The sequence below is a fragment of the Nuphar pumila genome, chromosome 4, assembly GCF_984573655.1.
Source record: "Nuphar pumila chromosome 4, dmNupPumi1.hap1.1, whole genome shotgun sequence".
Taxonomy (NCBI): Eukaryota; Viridiplantae; Streptophyta; class Magnoliopsida; order Nymphaeales; family Nymphaeaceae; genus Nuphar; species Nuphar pumila.
Window position 1 is genome coordinate 44,355,056 of NC_143252.1, and position 20,187 is coordinate 44,375,242.

General features: G+C 46.5%; 1 pseudogene; it reads right to left on the reverse strand.

Moving 5' to 3' along the window:
- Window positions 1–20,187, reverse strand: part of LOC149840136 (kinesin-like protein KIN-5C) — a 49,272-nt pseudogene that overhangs the window by 9,116 nt on the left and 19,969 nt on the right.

The window sequence follows — 20,187 nt, forward strand, 5'->3', positions numbered from 1 at the left end:
AATCTCATTGCCTACTGTCAAAGCAGTCATTAGTGCAACACGAGTTCTGTGGCACGACCAATCACAACAGTAACCATTTACCGTCTACAAAAGAAACACCACAAACTTTTTTTCACTTTCCTCGTGAAAATAGTGCTCCGTAGGAATGTAGATGCCATTTTTCTACCGAGCAGCATAAACCTCTAGCAGAAAGCACACAAAAGATTTTGGCAACAGTGAGAGTCTAATAGATCTGTTGGTCCACATCATATAACAAAGCTGACCCCATGTAGTTGGGATAATACTTGATGATGATAATGATGATGGTCCACATAATATAACAAAGAAACAATTCTTTCAACAACAGCACAGAAGCCACCAGATCAACCTCAAATAACACAAACTAAACTACTAAGCAGCAAAATTACCAGATTTTAGGCGATCGATTTCCCCATAAGGATCTTTAATTAGGGTAGATTTCATCATTTTCTGATTTACCTGAAAATTTTTGCCAATAAGATAAAATTTGTAGTTGATTCAAATACTTCAGAATGTGCACGTGTGTAAAAGATATTTCCTCTTTTTACCTAGAGTATTCCTTCCAAATGAGGTTAACTCCCTGGTTTCCAGAGTCGAATTCAAATTTTAATGCTATTGAGTTTCTTCAAGAAAGTTATCCATTTCCCTTATATGAGAAGAGAAGAGACATTCTTAATTTCATAAAAACAATCAGTGAAAAGATATTGATGAAAAAATTTCGCATAAGAAAGGGTGATTTCTGGCAATTTTGGCAGTTTGATGTCCTGGGACTTTTCCCTTGATGATCTCTTTGGCACTCTTTTAAGACATTGAGTTTTCTCGGGTTTTTACATCATCCTTCATTTTGGAGATGTCTTGACTTTTCTCTCTTTTTCGGGGAAGGGTACGTCACAAACTCCATCTTGGAGATGCTCTGATCCTTCTTTTATCTCAGGAATTATATTGGTGATATTGGCTCATTGGTCATAAATCTCTTGATGATAACAGTAGTCAAATATCTTTTAGGGTTTTGTTGGGAGGTTCAGTGCAGTCGCCTTCATCTTGACGGTGATTTGAACGTTCCCTGGAAGGATCCGTCACAAACTCCTTCATCTCGGAGATGATCCGAATCTTTTTTGGCCCCGGCGGTCTACCTCGCATATTCGCCTTCAACTTAACGACAATTGAGAGATCCTTTTTGCGGATATTTGATTACAGCTTAAATGAATGAGGAGATATGGATTGAGTGGATTCTTTTTATCGCTGAGGATATTTCCACTACCTGATTGTCAGAAAGTCATCTTTAAACATGCGACATAACTATGATCAATATCGATTCGCTTTTGGCTTTTCAACATCATTGAATATTCCTTTCGCTAATCATACCAAGGATAATTCTTACATCCTTTTGGTTGATCAATAGAAAAAAGAACTGAATTTTATCCCTTTTCGCAAAAAGCTTCACCTTTTTTAAAAGAATACTAGAGGCAATCTGAGATGATTTCTTTGTGCCGTAAAATATTGGAATCAATGGTTGTTTCAGCAGATTGGCAAAATGATTGAGAATCCTTTGTGAAAAACTACTCAATATATATTTTGATGAGACCTTTAGCTGAAATTTAGAGGAATGGTGGAACCTTTGATTTAGCTTTAGGGGGAAATTAGATTTTGGAAATCCCGACCAGTTATTAGAAACTAGATTTGGAAATCCCGACCAGTGAAAATACTGGATTTGAAATCCCCACCAGTGAAAACACTAGATTTGAAATCCCGACCAGTTGTGAGAAGCTGGATTTGAAATCCCGACCAGTTATGAGAAACTGGATTTTGAAATCCCGACCAGTGAAAACACTAGATTTGAAATCCCGCCCAGTTATGAGAAACCGGATTTGAAATCCCGATCAGTTATAAGAAACTAGATTTGATAATCCCGAATAGTGAAAACACTGGATTTGAAATCCCGACCAGCTATGAGAAACTGGATTTTGATAATCCCGACCAAAGAAAACACTGGATTTTGAAATCACGACCAGTTATAAGAAACTGGATTTTGAAATCCCGACCAGTGAAAAATACTGGATTTGAAATCTTGACCAGCTATGAGAAACTAGATTTTGAAATCCCGACCAGTGAAAACACTGGATTTGAAATCCCGACCAGCTATAAGAAACTGGATTTTGATAATCCCGACCAGTGAAAAATACTGTAATTGAAATCCTGACCAGTTATAAGAAACTGGATTTTGAAATCCCGACCAGTGAAAACACTGGATTTGAAATCCCGACCAGTTATGAGAAACTGGATTTAAAATCCCGACCAGTTATGAGAAACTGGATTTTGAAATACCGACCAGTGAAAACACTGGATTTGAAATCCCCACCAGTTATGAGAAACTGGATTTGAAATCCCGACCAGTTATAAGAAACTGGATTTGATAATCCCGACCAGTGAAAACACTGGATTTGAAATCCCGAGCAGCTATGAGAAACTCGATTTTGATAATTCCGACCAGAGAAAACACTAGATTTTGAAATCCCAACCAGTTATAAGAAACTGGATTTTAAAATCCCGACCAGTGAAAAATACTGGATTTGAAATCCCGACCAGCTATGAGAAACTGGATTTGAAATCCCGACCAGCTAAGAGAAGCTGGATTTGGAAATCCCGACAAGAGAAAACACTGGATTTTGAAATCCCGACCAGTTATAAGAAACTGGATTTTGAAATCCCGACCAGTGAAAAATACTGGATTTTTGAAATGAAGAGGTTTAATCCGATGGTTTGAAAATGATTGAATTTGGGGGATTATAACCCGATGTTTGAGAAAATGATGAGATTTTGAGAATATTGCAACCAAAAGGTTAAGAACTGATTGAGAGATTAAAATTTGAAGATTTGGAAATGATAGATTTGAGAAACTGAAACCCGAAGGTTTGATTGTGAAGTGAATTGATTTGGGAGCTCGACCGGCGCGAGCTGGAGCCTTTGAAATATATGACTAGCGAGAATTGGATCCTTTGGAATGTATGACCAGTGAGAGCTGGGTCTTTTGGAATACATGACCAACGAGTGTTAGATTTTTCGAAATACATAACCAGCGAGAGCTGGATCCTTTGGAATGTATGACCAGCAAGAGCTGAATCTTTTTTTGGAATACATGACCAACGAGTGTTGGATCTTTTGAAATATATGACCAATGAGAGTTGGATCTTTTGACGTGCATGATCAGCAAAAGCTGAATCTTTTTTGGAGTATATGACCAACGAGTGTTGAATCTTTTGAAATATATGACCAATGAGAGTTGGATCTTTTGACGTGCATGATCAGCAAAAGCTGAATCTTTTTTGGAGTACATGACCAACGAGTGTCGGATCTTTTTGAAATAAGTCAGATTTTGGGAGTTCAAGTCAGAACTAGAATTTTTAGAAGAAACAAAATTTAATCAGAAGATTGTATTTTTGAAAGTTCTCGGTGTGAAGACTGGGTTTTGCAAATGAGCTCGGTATATGATTGAAAAATCTGAGGAATACCCAGTGCGAGGACTGGGGTTTGGCAAATGAGCTCGATTTTTAAACTACATTTAGAAAATAGAGATTTTTAATGAAAAATTTTTGATTGATTAGACCCTCATAGTTTACTGTATGTGGGCCACTTTCAGGATTATTCCCTTATCCTGAATGGGTAAAGAAGAAAATTGATTATAGGAGAAATGATTTGGTTTTGCCTGCATATGGAAAGTAAGATGAAATTATAAAATAAAAATGCCCCAATATGATGGCGAAGAATGTCAAGATAATAGGAGATCATTTTTATTAAAAAGAGCTCTTGGAAGGATACAAATGGTAACATGGACACTTTTTAGGTGTAGAATTTCTTCAAGTGTAGAGCATTGATAGGATCTGACAATTTCACCTCATCTGCATTGATCAAACGATATGTATTGCGATGAAGCACTTCCTTGACCACGTAGGGACCTTCCCAACTTGGTGACCACTTGCCCTGCGGGCGATGCTTGATGTGAGCTGTTGATCTGAGTATCAAATCATTAACTTGAAATCTCCTTTCAATGACTAACTTAGCATATTGCCGAGCAATTCTTTGCCAATAGGATTGGGCATGCTCGACTGCCTTGAGCCTTCTTTCATCTAGTAGATCAAGTTGTGTCAGTCTCTGCTGCTGATATTGATCAAGTGACAATTCTATAAGTGAGGCAAATTTGAGGACAGGCTTCTGGACATGGAGAGGTAATACTACCTCAGTCTCGTAAATAAGCTCTGAAGGAGTGGCGTTGGTTGGAGTCCGAATGGTGGTTCGGTATGCCCAAAGTGCATCATGAATTTTCTCATGCCAATCACGACCTATTTTCACAGTCCTTTCCAAAATGTGAATCAAGATCTTATTGGTAGCCTCTGCCTGACCATTCCCTTGAGGATAGTAAGGAGCTAAGAAATGATGGCAAATTTTGAATTTGGAACAGAAGATTTTCATTCTCTCATTTTTTAAATGACTTCCATTGTCTGAAACAATGTCATGTGGTATGCCGAAGCGGCAAAGAATGTTCTTGTGAATGAAAGAAAACACATAGCGGCCTTCTACTGTTCGCAGAGTAATAGTTTCAACCCATTTGGTGAAACACTCTGTAGCGGCTAAGAAATACTTGTGGCCATTGGAAGCGGAAGGAGTAATTGGAACTACGACGTCAAAAGCCCACATAGAAAATGGCCAAGGAGAAACAACTGATTGTAGATATGCGGCCGGCGCGTGGATGGAAGGTGCGTGCATTTGGCACTTGACGCACTTTCTCACAAACCGATGACAGTCCTATTGCATGGTTTTTCAGTAATACCCTACTTGGATGATTTGTACGAGAGTTTGATAGCCAACATGGCCACAACAAATCCCTTCATGTGCCTCTTGGATCATTTTCATAGCTTCATCTTTGTCTAAGCATCTGGCATACTCAGAACTGAACCCACGGCGGTAGAGAACATTGGCAAGGATAAAATAACGGGCAGACATGCGTTGAATTGTGTATTGCTCTCTTTTCGGCATTTCTGGTGGAAATTCATCAGTTTTGATGAAATTTTTGATATCTTGGTACCAAGACTTCTCCTTCTGATTGACCTGGTTTACTTGCATGGTTGAAATGAAAGCAGGTTGCTCAAGCCTACCAACTTCGAAAGAACGACATGATTCGCTACCCTTAAAGGATAGAATGGAGCCCAGGCTGGCTAAGCCATCAGCTATCTGATTGTGCTCCCTCCTGATGTGATTGAGCTGAAATTCTTCGAAGTTGTCCACTAGAGCTAGGACGACCTTTTGATATGGGATCAATTTTGAATCTTTCACCTGCCACTCAGTGTTAACTTGACTGACGACAAGTAACGAATCGCCAAAGGCATGCACTTTCTTGACATTGAAACTTTGCACAACTTTGAGGCCTTGTATTAGAGCTTCATACTCAGCTATGTTATGAGTGCACTGGAAACCAAGTTTGAGAGAATAAGGGATCATTTCTTTTTCTGAAGTGATTAACAAGACTTCAATCCCTATGCCAGACATATTTTTAGAGCCATCGAAGAATAGGTTCCAAACTGGAGGTTGTTGGACATTGTAGACGTGCTCATCAGGAAAATCATTCTCCGCTTTTATTTCTTCTGTCAGGAGAAAGTCTGTCAATTGATCTGCGATGGCTTGGTCTTTAATTGACTTTTGAGAAACATATTCTAAGTCATATTGCATTAGTTGGACCTGCCATTTCGCAATTCGTCTAGTGAGAAACGGTTGCTCGAGAATGTATTTGAGAGGATTAAGTCTTGACAAAAAATTGACCTCATAGGCCAACAAGTAATATCTCAATTTCTGGCACATCCAAACCAGAGCTAGACAAGTCTTTTCCATCCGAGAGTACTTCTTTTCATAATCAATGAAAGTTTTGCTCACATAATAGATGGCGTGCTCTATCAAACTGCCTTATTTATATTATGCAAGAAATCCACCACAGGCATTCTGATTGATGGAGATATATAATAAGAGAGGCCTCCCCAATTTTGGTGGCTTCAGAATCGGTGGGTTAAGGAGATACTACTTGATGCGCTCAAACGAGAGTTGGCATTCCGATCCTCATTCAAATTTTACTCCTTTTCTTAGCAAATGATTGAAAGGTTCATATCTCATGGCCAAAATGGAGATGAACATGTGAATGGACTGAATGCGCCCCTGAAGGCTTCGCAACTCCTTGAGATTGGTTGGGGGTGGCATATCAATAATTGCTTTTGCTTTAGCCGAGTCCACCTTTATTCCCCTTTTGCTGATTATGAAGCCGAGCAATTTGTCGGACTCTACTCCAAAAATACATTTCTGAGGATTAAGTCTCAACTTGTAAAGAATGAATCTTTCAAAGACTTGTCTAAGGGCATCGAGGTGATCTTCCTCTTCTTTAGACTTGACCAAGATATCATCCACATAGGCATCCATGTTTTTATGCATCTGGTCATAAAAAATAATGGTCATTGCCCTCTGATAGGTTGCCCCGGCATTTTTGAGCCCAAATGGCATGACTGTATAGCAGAAGGTTCCTCATGTTGTAGTAAAGGAAGTTTTTGACTGATCATGAACGGCCAGCTTGATCTAATTGTAGCCTGAATATCCGTCCATAAAAGAAAACATGGCGTGGCCCATCGTGCTATCGATTAAAGGATCAATATTAGGAAGTGGATAATCATCCTTCGGGGTAGCCTTATTGAGATCCCTGAAATCAATGCAAATCTGAACTTTGTCGTTCTTTTTAGGAACTGCCACGATATTTGCCAACCAATCTGGATAATCAATGGCTCGGATGATGAAATAAACTGAAAAAAAAAATAAGTTAGGATTCGAGTCGGATCCGGACCCGCACCCAAATGGAGGCACCGCCTCCCTTGTTTTGAAGATAGGGAGGCAGGGGTTTCAAAGAGAACCCCCGCCCCCTTCTTCCTCTCTCGTTCTCTCTTCCCGACACCCCCCGACTCTCCCTCGTCTTCGGTGTTTTGCCGAAGTGTCCTGTCAGGCCGCCGTCGGCGACAGCACCACCAGAGCCCACTCTCGCCGGCAACAGCCTCCCCTCTGCGACCTCGCCGGCGATGCCTTTCTACCCGACGACCACCAAACTCGCTGACGGCCACCTCTTTCATTCTCTCTGTTGCGAAGGCGCCGGCAACCCACCACCACCGCCTTCCGCTCAGGCGACTCTCCAGGTACGCACCCACCTCCCCTCCCTTTTTCTTTTCCTTCTGCCTCTTCTTCTTGTTCTCCGTGAGAGATCGACCGACAGGGGGGCAGAGCCCCTGCAGTCGCCTCTCATCGGCAGGGGGTTAACTCCCCTGCCTTTCTCAGGATCGGCCGACAGGGGGGCTGAGCCCCCTGTCGTCGGCAGGGGGACTCCCCCACTGTCTTTTTCTTCGGGTCGACTGACAGGGGGGCAAAGCCCCCTATCGTCGACAGCGGGCTCCACCCACTGTCACTTGTCGTGTCCATAGGGGGCTCCGCTCCCCCTGTCCCTCTTGTTTCGCCGCCAGGGATCGGAGCTCCCTGTGTCGGCCCACTTTTTGGCAGGGGCTTCTGCCCCCTTGCCTCTTCGTGGTTCTTCCGGCAGAGGAGGGGCTCGCCCCCCCCTCCTATCTGTTCTCCTGTCAAGGCAGGGGAGGGGTCGAGCCCTCCGCCCTGCCTCCTGCTACGGCAGAGGAGGGGCTCGCCCCTCCTCTCTGTTCTTTTGTTTCGGCAGGGGAGGGGCTGAGCCCCCTCCTTGCCTCCTGTTACGACAGGGGAGGGGTCAAGCCCGCCTCCCTGCTCCTTGCATCCCCTTATGGCAGGGGAGGGGGTAAGCCCCCTCCCTGCTTCGTGTTTTGATAGGGGAGGGGCTGAGCCCCCTCCCTGCTCTTTGTTTTGACAGGGGAGGGGCTCGGTCCCCTCCGTGCTCCTTGTTGCGGCAGGGGAGGGGGTCGAGCCCTCCCTGTGCCTCTTTTCTCATTAGACAGGGGCATCACCCCTGCCTTCGCTGTTTTTCGGAAGGCCGGGGCAAGCCCCCTCGCTTCGCTTTTCCCTGACATCAGGCGGGCCTCCGTTCATTGTTGAAAGGCAAGGTGCGACCTCCTGCTTCCGCCTTAGTGGCTTGCAGGGAAGGGCCTCGCTTCGTTGCTCTTCTGGCAAGCAGGGTGACGCCTCGGCATTCCTCGTGCCTTCATAAGGCATGGGCGCAACCCTGCCTCCCCGTTGTTTGTTGACAGCATGTCAGCAGGGGCTCGTGGTCGTGCCCCTGCTCTTTGCGCTTATAGCAGGTACGCATGTGCACGATGCCCCTGCCTCTGCTTCCTTACGTCAGGACGACGTCAGTGCCCCTGACTTTCTATTTTGGTATTGCTTGCTAAGATCGTTACTTTTGCAGCTCGTACGACGAATTCCGCTCGCGCTCCGCGACCAGAGCCGCCAATCGCGTACGACAGCAAGCTTGCAACTCTCAAAGGTAGGGGAAGATTGCACAGAAGACTTGGACGATTGAATTAAGTTCAATTAACTAAAAAGAGACCATTAAATATATATATATATATAGAAATATATATATATATATATTTATACGAGTACGCATTTAACTCAAGGACGCGGTTTCGCGATCCTTGTCCTTTACTTTGCCATTGCGCATCGCGCACAGGTTTGCGTTGCACTTCTGCTTACCGCCTTTACTTTGTCGTCGCGCTTTGCGCCTAGGCTCTTGCCTTTGCATATGTGTTGGTATTGTCTTGCTATTGCAGATGACGTGCAGGTTCTTGCTCTTTGCGTATGCCTTAAAGGCATCCTCCTGGAGGATGCAAGGGGCATTTACCCCTCTCCCTCTTGCGATAAGAGTTCAATCGGGAGCGAGCGGCACATCCTCGTCTAAGGAGAAGGATACCTCGCAAGGATCCTGGCTCTTCGTGTGTGCAGTCCTGCAGAGTCGACGTGAGGTTTCAGGGAGCTGCGCAAAAGCATTAAAAACTGCTCAAAATCGAGGCATTTGGAAGGATGTGACTGGCTGGTTCTGCTCGCCTTTTTGGCATATCTTGGGTGATCCCGATTTGGGGTTCAAGCGCACTTCTTAGCGGGTGTCCTGTTGAGAAGCCTGTATCCCATATATCGAGGCCGGTGTCGAGTCATACGAGGCATGTAGATACCCCGATAGCGGATGTGATTCGAGATAATCACATGCATGATGTTGGCACAAGGTACTGTTGTTTCAAAAGATAAAGTAAAGTTGATAAACTTTACATCTTTGTGAAACACTCTTGTTGAGGCTTCTATTGAGGAGCTTTACCCCTTTCATCCTAGAGTACTTGTAGTCGTGCACGACACGTCTATTACTGCGATGATCGGATGAGACGGTCGTGCGACCTCGAACAACGCTAAATGCAAAATGTTGTAATCACATAAATGGCCTCACATTCGCCTTCACAAGCAAGATGCTCGAGTGGTTTAAATACCACAACATAGAATGGGTCGTTAGTTAAGCAACCCCTAACGTACATATTCGCTTCTGGTTGTCTGTCAAGGGAGAAGACAGAGCGGTACAAACTCTAATGGACAGGTTGTTAACAACCACCCTACGGGCAACGATCCGGCCTCCCCAGTCATTGGAGTTAGGGGAAAGGGGCTACACTAGTTAGCTCAACACTTCTGCAGAAGTTGGATGCGTCTGTGGCACAGCCTCTTTTGGGAAATCCTCTCTTGGCTAAAGCCGTCCCTTTGGAGCGAATTCAACTAGTTATTCAGGTTATTGAAAATACATAGAATAACAGACGCCCGAACTAGTTTTAGTTGATTCTACGTTTTGCATGCGCATACCCGCAGGTTCGTAATTATCGAAACATAAGGTCTGTTCACACTGGTCGTTCAGTCGTGAGATTCGCTTGCACTACTGCTTCGCTTGCACTACTAATTTGCTTGCTTGCTCGATAGTTCAGTATGCTACTCGTTGAGCTGTGCACGTCTGTCAAGGCGTTACTCTAGTTGGTTAAACTGCTTACGCAGTTCTTTGCGGAGTAATAAGGAGCTTCTCATACTGGTTAAATACTTATAATAATAGCATTATGTCAGTTGCTACATATTAGCATGTGACTTGCTTTATCCCTTGGTCGAACTGTTTGGTGCTTATTGTAGCATAGCACTTGTTGGCTTGCATCTCTTATGATTGATGTGATTGCATACAACTCGTAATCTACGAACTGGTGGCAACTAGAATTGATGTGGATGCTTGTCTTATAAGCTGCTTACATATTGTGTTATAACTGTTGTCGTATGATTGCTTATGAATGGCTTGTGATGTAATGGTTTATGCCTTACGATTAATTTAATTACTTGTTCATGGACTAAGCCATTTTATGGTAATTATATGTTTTACGAGCATTGTTATGAGTGTTTGTCTTATTCAGTTGTTTTGTTTGGCTGACGGGTAGAGTTAGTTACCCTTCGCCCATAGAATCAACTGAATTGCCATATTTGTGCGTTCTCATGTGTCGTTTACACATGCTTAGAGGGCTTATTTGAGGATTGCAATATTCCTTGTGGCAATAACACGATGCGTAGGATTTTATGCTTCTATGTGAAGTGATACGATGCACATTGCTGATATGCATGCTTGTGCCCATATTGTGGCTACCGACCCCGAGGCGGTCAATGGTTTGGAGCAGTCGATTATTGATGCATGCATCACTGAGTGGGGTGTCTGCCGAGCACCTGATCTCCGAAAGGTTTCGCTGTGAGGTTAAACATTTCCCAGATCAGGTGACCCGGCTAGAGTGGTAGATTCTCTGTGAGGATTACACTGTCCACGAACGGGTAGCCGCAAAGACGGTGAACTCCTGTGAGGAAGTGTATAGTCCAAGACCAGCTATACCATCTAGGCCAGAATTCCTTGTGAGGTTATACATGTCCCAGACCAGGTGATCCGGGCATTGATCTTGTTGTTTGTATTAGTGGCTATCGACCCTAAGAGCGGTCATTTGTGTGGATGCGTGTATCGCAATGATTTTCATTGGATATGACATTTGTTAGGGACTGATCTCCCAAAGGTTTCGTTGTGAGGTTATACATTTCCCAGATCAGGTGACCCGACTACAGTGGGAGATCTCTGTGAGGATGTACACTGTCCACGAACGGGTAGCCGCAAAGACGGTGAACTCCTGTGAGGAAGTGTAGGGTCCAAGATCAGGCATACCCTCTAGGGCGGTAATTCCTTGTCCGGTCGTATATCTCTCGGCCCGAATGATCCGACGTGGATCTTGTCTTTTTGCTTACCATAAAAAAGTTATGGTGAGCTGTGACGATCTTCTGAGATTGTTTGTGATAGCCAACTATGAATTCATAGTTTCGGCTTTCTGTTTAAACATGATTACATGCTTGACTCAGGTGTGAGAATCAGATCGTTAGCGATTTGAGTTAGGGATCATGTTTTGGACCTTCTACGGAAGGGTGTGCTTTTTTGAGAAGGTATGACGCCTTAGTGCGTCATAACCGGTGACGGTTAGTCGCGTAAGACTTTGAGAGATGAGGATAGATTAAGGTCGTTCAGGACAAAGCGTTGGTTAGAAGTAGCGAGTGAGAAACTATGTCCTGGTGGTGATTAGATGCAAAGACCTCGTTCTAGGAACGAGGACAAGCTTGTTGCGTAGTAATTCACAGCTTACGATCAAATGGATCGTATGCTACGTTGGTCAGTTGAACTGCTTACTTGCGTTGAATTGCTTACTTGCGTTGAACTGCTTACTGTTTGCACTACTTACGCATTTGCACTGCTTACTCGCTTGCACTACTTACTCGCTCGCATGCCTTATTCGCTTGTACTACTTACGTGTTTGCACTATTCACCTGCTTGCATTGCTTACCTGTTTAACTGCATATCTGCTTTAAACTGCGTAGCCTACTGAATTAAATGTACTTAATTCAGTTTTCTGTTAGTTTCTCTTGTGCACCTACTAGTTTTTCGCGAAACTAACCCATTCTATGGGTAGAGGTGATGTTTAGGTACTCTACGGGCGATGGCGCGATTGCAAGATGGCTTCAAGACTTCTTCTTCCTGCTCTTAGCTCGCGTCCTGGACGCTTGGGTTTGTATCGGATTTCCCTTAGGATATCCGATTTTTTTTGCATTTTGGTTCTTTTAGCTAACATGCCCAGAGTTGTCAGCTTGCCTTATGATTTATCAAAGAAAAATCTTTCGCTGATTTCATAAACAAACTCTGAAAGAAAGAGATATTTTTAGTCTCTTGCCTATTTTTCTGAAAAGGTTCGCAAGTTTGAAATTTGGGGCGTTACAACTTGGTATCAGAGATAAGGGAAGTAAGGATTCTTGACCATTGAGCATCTGCATCGCGTTGTAAGTATACAATTTTTCTTATTTTATAGATGTTTTTAGCGTTGTTAAGCTAAATGGCTTGACATGTTATGCTTATGTACCAGCATTGCTGGGTTTTTTGTGAACTACTCATGTTACGCATGAATAATACGGATGTTTTTTGCTTCTTTTTCGAGTTTCCTCAGATTTTGATCTTTGGTATCCCTTGTTTACATCAAGGATGGTAAAGAACTCGAACAAAGATTCGGCTGACGAATGGTCAAATATTAGGAAAAATTACCCTCACTTGTGTTTTTACTAATGTAGGTCATGGTAATTTCGCAAACGAAATTCTTTTAAGGAGGGTAGGATGTAATAAACTGAAAAAAAAATTAAGTTAGGATTCGGGTCGGATCCGGACCCGGACCCGACCCGATCCCAAATGGAGGCACCGCCTCCCGTATTTTGAAGACAGGGAGGCAGGGGTTTCAAAGAGAAACCCCGCCACCTTCTTCCTCTCTCGTTCTCTCTTCCCAACACCCCCCGACTCTCCCTCGTCTTCGGTGTTTTGCCGAAGTGTCCTGTCAGGCCGTCGTCGGCGACAGCACCACCAGAGCCCACCCTCGACGGCGACAACACCACCAGAGCCCACCCTCGCCGGCAATGCCTTTCTACCCGACGACCCCCAGACTCGCCGACGGCCACCTCTTTCCTTCTCTCTGCTGCGAAGGCACCGGCGACCCACCGCCTTCCGCTCCGGCGACTCTCCAGGTACACACCCACCTCCTCTCCCCTTTTCTTTTCCTTTCGCCTCTTCTTCTTCTTCTCCGTGAGAGATAGACCGACAGGGGGGATGAGCCCCCTGTCGTCGGCAGGGGGACTCCCCCCCTGTCTTTTTCTTCGGGTCGATTGACAGGGGGCAAAGCCCCCTATCGTCGCCATTTGTTGGCAGGGGGCTCCGCCCCATGTCACTTACCGTGTCGGTAGGGGGCTTCGCCCCATGTCACTTGTCGTGTCGACAGGGGGCTCCGCTCCCCCTGTCCCTCTTGTTTCGCCGGCAGGGAGCGGAGCTCCCTGTGTCGGCCCACTTTTTGGCAGGGGCTTCTGCGCCCCTGCCTCTTCGTGGTTCTTTCGGCAGAGGAGGGGCTCGCCCCCTCCTCTCTGTTCTTTTGTTTCGGCAGGGGAGGGGCTGAGCTCCCCTCCGTGCTCCCTTTTAGGCAGGGGAGGGCCTGAGCCCCCTCCTTGCCTCCTGTTACGGCAGGGGAGGGGTCGAGCCCCTCCTCCCTGCTCCCTGCATCCCCTTATGGCAGGGGAGGGGCTAAGCCCCCTCCCTGCTTCGTGTTTTGACAGGGGAGGTGCTGAGCCCCGTCCCTGCTCTTTGTTTTGACAGGGGAGGGGCTCGGCCCCCTCCCTGCTCCTTGTTGCGGCAGGGAAGGGGGCCGATCCCTCCCTGTGCCTCTTTTCTCGTTAGACAGGGGCATCGCCCCTGCCTTCGCTGTTTTTCGGCAGGCCGAGGCAAGCCCCCACGCCTCGCTTTTCCTTGACATCAGGCGAGCCTCCGTTCGTTGTTGAAAGGCAAGGTGCGACCTCCTGCTTCCGCCTTAGTGGCTTGCAGGGAAGGGCCTCGCTTCGTTGCTCTTCTGGTAAGCAGGGCGACCCCTCGGCATTCCTCGTGCCTTCATAAGGCATGGGCGCAACCCTGCCTCCCCGTTGTTTGTTGACAGCATGTCAGCAGGGGCTCGTGGTCGTGCCCCTGCTCTTTGCGCTTATAGCAGGTACGCATGTGCACGATGCCCCTGCCTCTGCTTCCTTACGTCAGGACGACGTCAGTGCCCCTGACTTTCTATTTTGGTATTGCTTGCTAAGATCGTTACTTTTGCAGCTCGTACGACGGATTACGCTCGCGCTCCGCGACCAGAGCCGCCAATCGCGTACATCCGCGTACGACAGCAAGCTTGCAACTCTCAAAGATAGGGGAAGATTGCACAGAAGACTTGGACGATTGAATTAAGTTCAATTAACTAAAAAGAGACCATTAAATAAATATATATATATATATATAGAAATATATATATTTATACGAGTACGCATTTAACTCAAGGACGCGATTTCGTGATCCTTGTCCTTTACTTTGCCGTTGCGCATCGCGCACAGATTTGCGTTGCACTTCTGCTTACCGCCTTTACTTTGCCGTCGCGCTTTGCGCCTAGGCTCTTGCCTTTGCATATGTGTTGGTATTGTCTTGCTATTGCAGATGACGTGCAGGTTCTTGCTCTTTGCGTGTGCCTTAAAGGCATCCTCCTGGAGGATGCAAGGGGCATTTACCCCTCTCCCTCTTGCGACAAGAGTTCAGTCAGGAGCGAGCGGCACATCCTTGTCAAAGGAGAAGGATACCTCGCAAGGATCCTGGCTCTTCGTGTGTGCAGTCCTGCAGAGTCGACGTGAGGTTTCAGGGAGCTGCGCAAAAGCATTAAAAACTGCTCAAAATCGAAGCATTTGGAAGGATGTGATTGGCTGGTTCTACTCGCCTTTTTGGCATATCTTGGGTGATCTCGATTTGGGGTTTGAGCGAACTACTTAGCGGGTGTCCTGTTGAGAAGCCCGTATCCCGTATATCGAGGCCGGTGTCGAGTCATACGAGGCATGTAGATACCCCGATAGCGGATGTGATTCGAGATAATCACATGCATGATGTTGGCACAAGGTACTGTTGTTTCAAAAGATAAAGTAAAGTTGATAAACTTTACATCTTTGTGAAACACTCTTGTTGAGGCTTCTATTGAGGAGCTTTACCCCTTTCATCCTAGAGTACTTGTAGTCGTGCACGACACGTCTATTACTGCGATGATCGGATGAGACGGTCGTGCGACCTCGAACAACGCTAAATGCAAAATGTTGTAATCACATAAATGGCCTCACATTCGCCTTCACAAGCAAGATGCTCGAGTGGTTTAAATACCACAACATAGAATGGGTCGTTAGTTAAGCAACCCCTAACGTACATATTCGCTTCTGGTTGTCTGTCAAGGGAGAAGACAGAGCGGTACAAACTCTAATGGACAGGTTGTTAACAACCACCCTACGGGCAACGATCCGGCCTCCCCAGTCATTGGAGTTAGGGGAAAGGGGCTACATTAGTTAGCTCAACTGTAACGCCCCAAAATTTCAACTTTCAAACCTTTCATAAAACAGGCAAGAGACTAAAAGAATCTCTTTATTTCAGAGTTGGTTTAAGAAATAAGCGGAAGCCCATCCTTTTGTTAATTTTAGAAAGGCAAGTTGACCACTTTGGGCACGTTAGCTGAAGAACCAAAACATACAACCCATGCTACTTGAAAAAGGCACTTTCATTAAAAGAAGGTTCCAAAAGTACAAAATTCGGATGTCCCAAGGAAAATCCATTACAAGACCCAAAAACATCAGGACGCGAGCTAAGAGCAGGAAGAAGAGAGTCTTGAAACCATCTTGCCATCGCCCGTGAAGTGCCTATTCATCACCTGTACCCATAGACTGGGTTAGTTTCGCTAAAGAAACTAGTAGGTGCACAAGATAGACTACAAGGAAACTGGATTATGTACATTTCATTCAGTAGGTTACGCAGTTTAAAGTAGATAAGCAGTTAAACAGGTAAGCAATGCAAGCAGATAAATAGTGCAAACGCGTATGTAGTGCAAGCGAATCAGTAGTGCAAGCGAGTCAATAGTGCAAGCGAGTCCAAGTGAGTCAGTAGTGCAAGCGAGTGCAAGTGAGTCCATGTGAGTCAGTAGTGCAAGCGAGTGCAAGTGAGTCCAAGTGAGTCAGTAGTGCAAGCGAGTGCAAGTGAGTCTCACTACTCAACAACCAGTGTGAACAGACTTTATGTTTCGATATTACTGGCCCGCGGGTACGCGCAGGCAAAACGTAGAAACAACGGAGACTAGTTCGGGCGTCTGTTATTCTATGTATTTGAATAACCCGAAAAGCTAGTTGAGTCCGCTCCAGAGGGACGGCTTTAGCCGAGAGAGGATTCCCCGAAGGAGGCAGTGCCACGGATGCATCCAACTTCTGCAGAAGTTTTGAGCTAACTATTGTAGCCCCTTTCCCCTAACTCCAATGACTGGGGAGGCCGGATCATTGCCCGTAGGGTGGTTGTTAACAACCTGTCCATTGGAGTTTGTACCGTCCTGTCCTCTCCCTTGACAGACCACTTGAAACGAACAGGTACGTTAGGGGTTGCTTAACTAACGACCCACTCTATGCTGTAGTCTTTAAACCACTCAAGCATCTTGCCTGTGAAGGCGAATGTGAGGCCATTTATGTGATTTCAGCATTGTGCATTTCGCACTGTTCGTGGTGGCACGACCGTCTCATCCGATCATCGCAGTACTAGACGTGTCGTGCACGACTACAAGTACTCTAGGATGAAGGGGGTATAGCTCCTCAAAAGAAGCCTCAACAGGAGTGTTTCACAAGGATGTAAAGTTTATCAACTTTACTATATCCTTTGAAACAGCAGTACCTTGTGCCAACATTATGCCTGCGATTTTCTAGAACCTCATCCGCTATCGGGGTATCTGCATGCCTCGCATGACTCGACACCGGCCTCGATAGACGGGATACATGTTTCTCAACAGAACCTCCAACTCGTCTGCAGGACTGCATACTTAAGGAGTCAGGATCCTTGCAAGGTATCCCCCTCCTTAGACGAGGATGTAACGCTAGCTCCCATCTCAACTCTCGTCGCAAGAGAGAGAGGTGAATGCCTGAGGATGCCTTTAAGGCATATGCAAAGAGCAAAAACCTGTGCGGCATCTGCAATAGCAAAGCAGTAATAATACATACAAAAACAAGAGCCTAGGCGCAAAGCGCGGCGACAAGGTAAAGGCGGTAAGCAGAAGTGCGACACTGAACCTCGCCACGATGCGTGACGGCACATACAAACCATAAGCAAGAATGCAACACGAGATCTCGACGTGATACACGATGGTAAGTATAGACTGACATAAGGTAAAGGGCAAGGATCGTGAAACCGCGTCCTTGAGTTAAGTGCATACTCGTATAAATATATATATATATATATATATATATATATATATATATATATATATATATATTTGTATATATATATATATATTCATTTTATTGATCGTTTTTAGTTTAATTGAACTTAATTCAATTATCCAAGTCTTTCGTACAATCTTCCCTTACCTTGGAGGGTTACGAGCTTGCCGACGTCTGCGGACGTACACAATTGACGGCTCGGGTCGCGGAGCGCGAATGAGATCCGTCGTAGCTGCGAATATGCGATATTAACATGCAAGCCCCGACAAAGCAAAAGCAAGGCAAAGACTCAACTTCTCCAATACATAGAGTTGGGGCCAACGGTCCCAAATGACTCAAAACCAAAAAGGATGGGGCAGGGCCAAATGAGCCTTGCCGCCCAAAGAGGGATGTAGTCAATGTGAGCAGATGACTCACGTTCACTAGGAATTCCTCGCTGGAGATCAACAATTGTAATAATTTGTCCCCATTACGATGTAGCTTCCAAAGATTCTCCGGGTCTGTCGACCAAGGGTATAGGCTTGCGCACAAAAGGGGCAGGGGATCGGCCCCTACTGGCAAACAAAAAGGCAGGGGCCGATGGCCCCTGTTAGCAAACAGAAAGGCAGGGGCCAATGGCCCCTGCTGGCACACAGAAAGGCAAAGGCCGATGGCCCCTGCTGGCAAACGAAAGGCAGGGGCCTATGCCCCTGCTGACCAAAGAAAGGCAGGGGCCATAGGCCCCTGCTGGCAAACAAAAGGCAGGGGCCTATGCCCCTGCTGACCAAAGAAAGGCAGGGGCCATAGGCCCCTGCTGGCAAACAAAAGGCAGGGGCCTATGCCCCTGCTGACGAAAGAAAGGCAGGGGCCATAGGCCCCTGCTGGCAAATGAAAGGCAGGGGCCTATGCCCCTGCTGACCAAAGAAAGGCAGGGGCCATAGGCCCCTGCTGGCAAACAAAAGGCAGGGGCCTATGCCCCTGCTGACGAAAGAAAGGCAGGGGCCATAGGCCCCTGCTGGCAAATGAAAGGCAGGGGCCGATGGCCCCCTGCTGGTGCAAAAGAAAGGCAGGGGCCATGGGCCCCTGCTGGCAAATGAAAGGCAGGGGCCGATGGCCCCTGCTGGCGCAACAAAAAGGGGCAGGGAGGAGGGGCTCGACCCCTCCCCTGCCGTAGCAGAGAGTAGGGAAGAGGGGCCCAGCCCCTCCCCTGCCGTACGGAAGTAGGGAGGGGGCTCCGCCCCTCGCCTGCCGTACGAAAGCAGGGAGGAGGCTCAGCCCTCCCCTCCCTGTGCAACGAAGAACCGAGGGGGGGGAGGAATGGGAGAGAGAGACGGAAAAAAAGGGAGAAGAAGAGGAGGGAGAACGTACCTGGTGGTCGGCGGCGGCGGCGGAGAGAGGTCGCAAATGGCGGCAGCAGACGAGCGAGGGAGAGTCGGGAGGCGGTGAGGGAGAAGAGACAGCGAGGGGGAGGGTTTCGTATTTGAAACCCCCCCCTGCCTTATCTTTTTAAAGGCACGAGGGAGGCGGTGCCTCCATTGGGTCTGGGTCGGGTCCGGGTCTGGGTCGGGTCCGGGTCCGGATCCGACCCGAATCCTAACCATTTTTTTTTTTTAACGGGTTGTTACATCCTACCCTCCTTAAAAATAATTTCGTCCGCGAAATTTTTATTCCTTACACTGGTCAAAATACAAGTCAGGGTATTTTTCCCTGATATCCGACTCGGGCTCCCATGTACATTCATTTATTCCATGGTGTTGCCAACGTACTTTTACAAGAGAAATCGTCTTCGATCTGAGCACTTGGTCTCAACGATTGCCACTGGTCTTTCCTCGAACGTCAAGTCCTTTTGGATATCCACATCATCATAATGAATGATGTGTGATGGGTCGTGAACGTATCTTCTCAGCATAGATACGTGGAAGACGTCGTGGATCTGAGCGTACTGAGGAGGCAGCGCAACACGATAAGCCGCCTCACCGATCCGATCCAGGATCTCAAAAGGTCCGACGAACCGGGGACTCAGCTTTCCTTTCTTCCCAAAACGGAAAACGCTCTTTGTAGGAGATACCTTAACAAAAACCATATCTCCTGTTGAGAACTCCAGCTCTCTACGTCGACGATCAACGTAACACTTCTGCCGACTCTGCGCGGTACGCAAACGTTCCCTGATCATCTGCACTTGCTGAGTATAGTGCTGTAGCACTATAGGTGAATCTAACATCCGCTCACCAACCTCATCCCAGTAAACAGGTGATCGACAAGGCTTCCCGTACAAAGCTTCGTACGGGGCCATACCGATACTCGCATGATAACTATTATTGTACGCGAATTCTGCCAACCCGGTATGAGAGTCCCATTCTCCCTTCCAGTCTAACATGCACGCTCGCAGCATGTCCTCCAAAGTCTGAATCGTGCGTTCAGATTGTCCGTCGGTCTGAGGGTGGAAAGCGGTGCTGAATTTCAGTTTCGTGCCCAAGGCCAACTGCAGTTGTCCCCAAAACCTGGAGGTGAACCTCGGGTCACGATCGGAGATGATTGACACAGGAACACCGTGCAATCTCACAATCTCCCTGACATAGAGATCTGCCAAGCTGTCCAGGGACTGACTGAGCCGAATAGGGAGGAAATGCGCCGATTTAGTGAGTCGATCCACGATCACCCAAATCGCATCGTGTTTCCTCCGCGTCCTTGGCAAACCGACGATGAAGTCCATCGTGATGTCCTCCCACTTCCATTGTGGAATCTCCATCTGCTGCATCACTCCGCCTGGTCGCTGGTGCTCGATCTTAACCTGTTGGCAAGTCAAACACTTCGAAACGTATTCGGCTACGT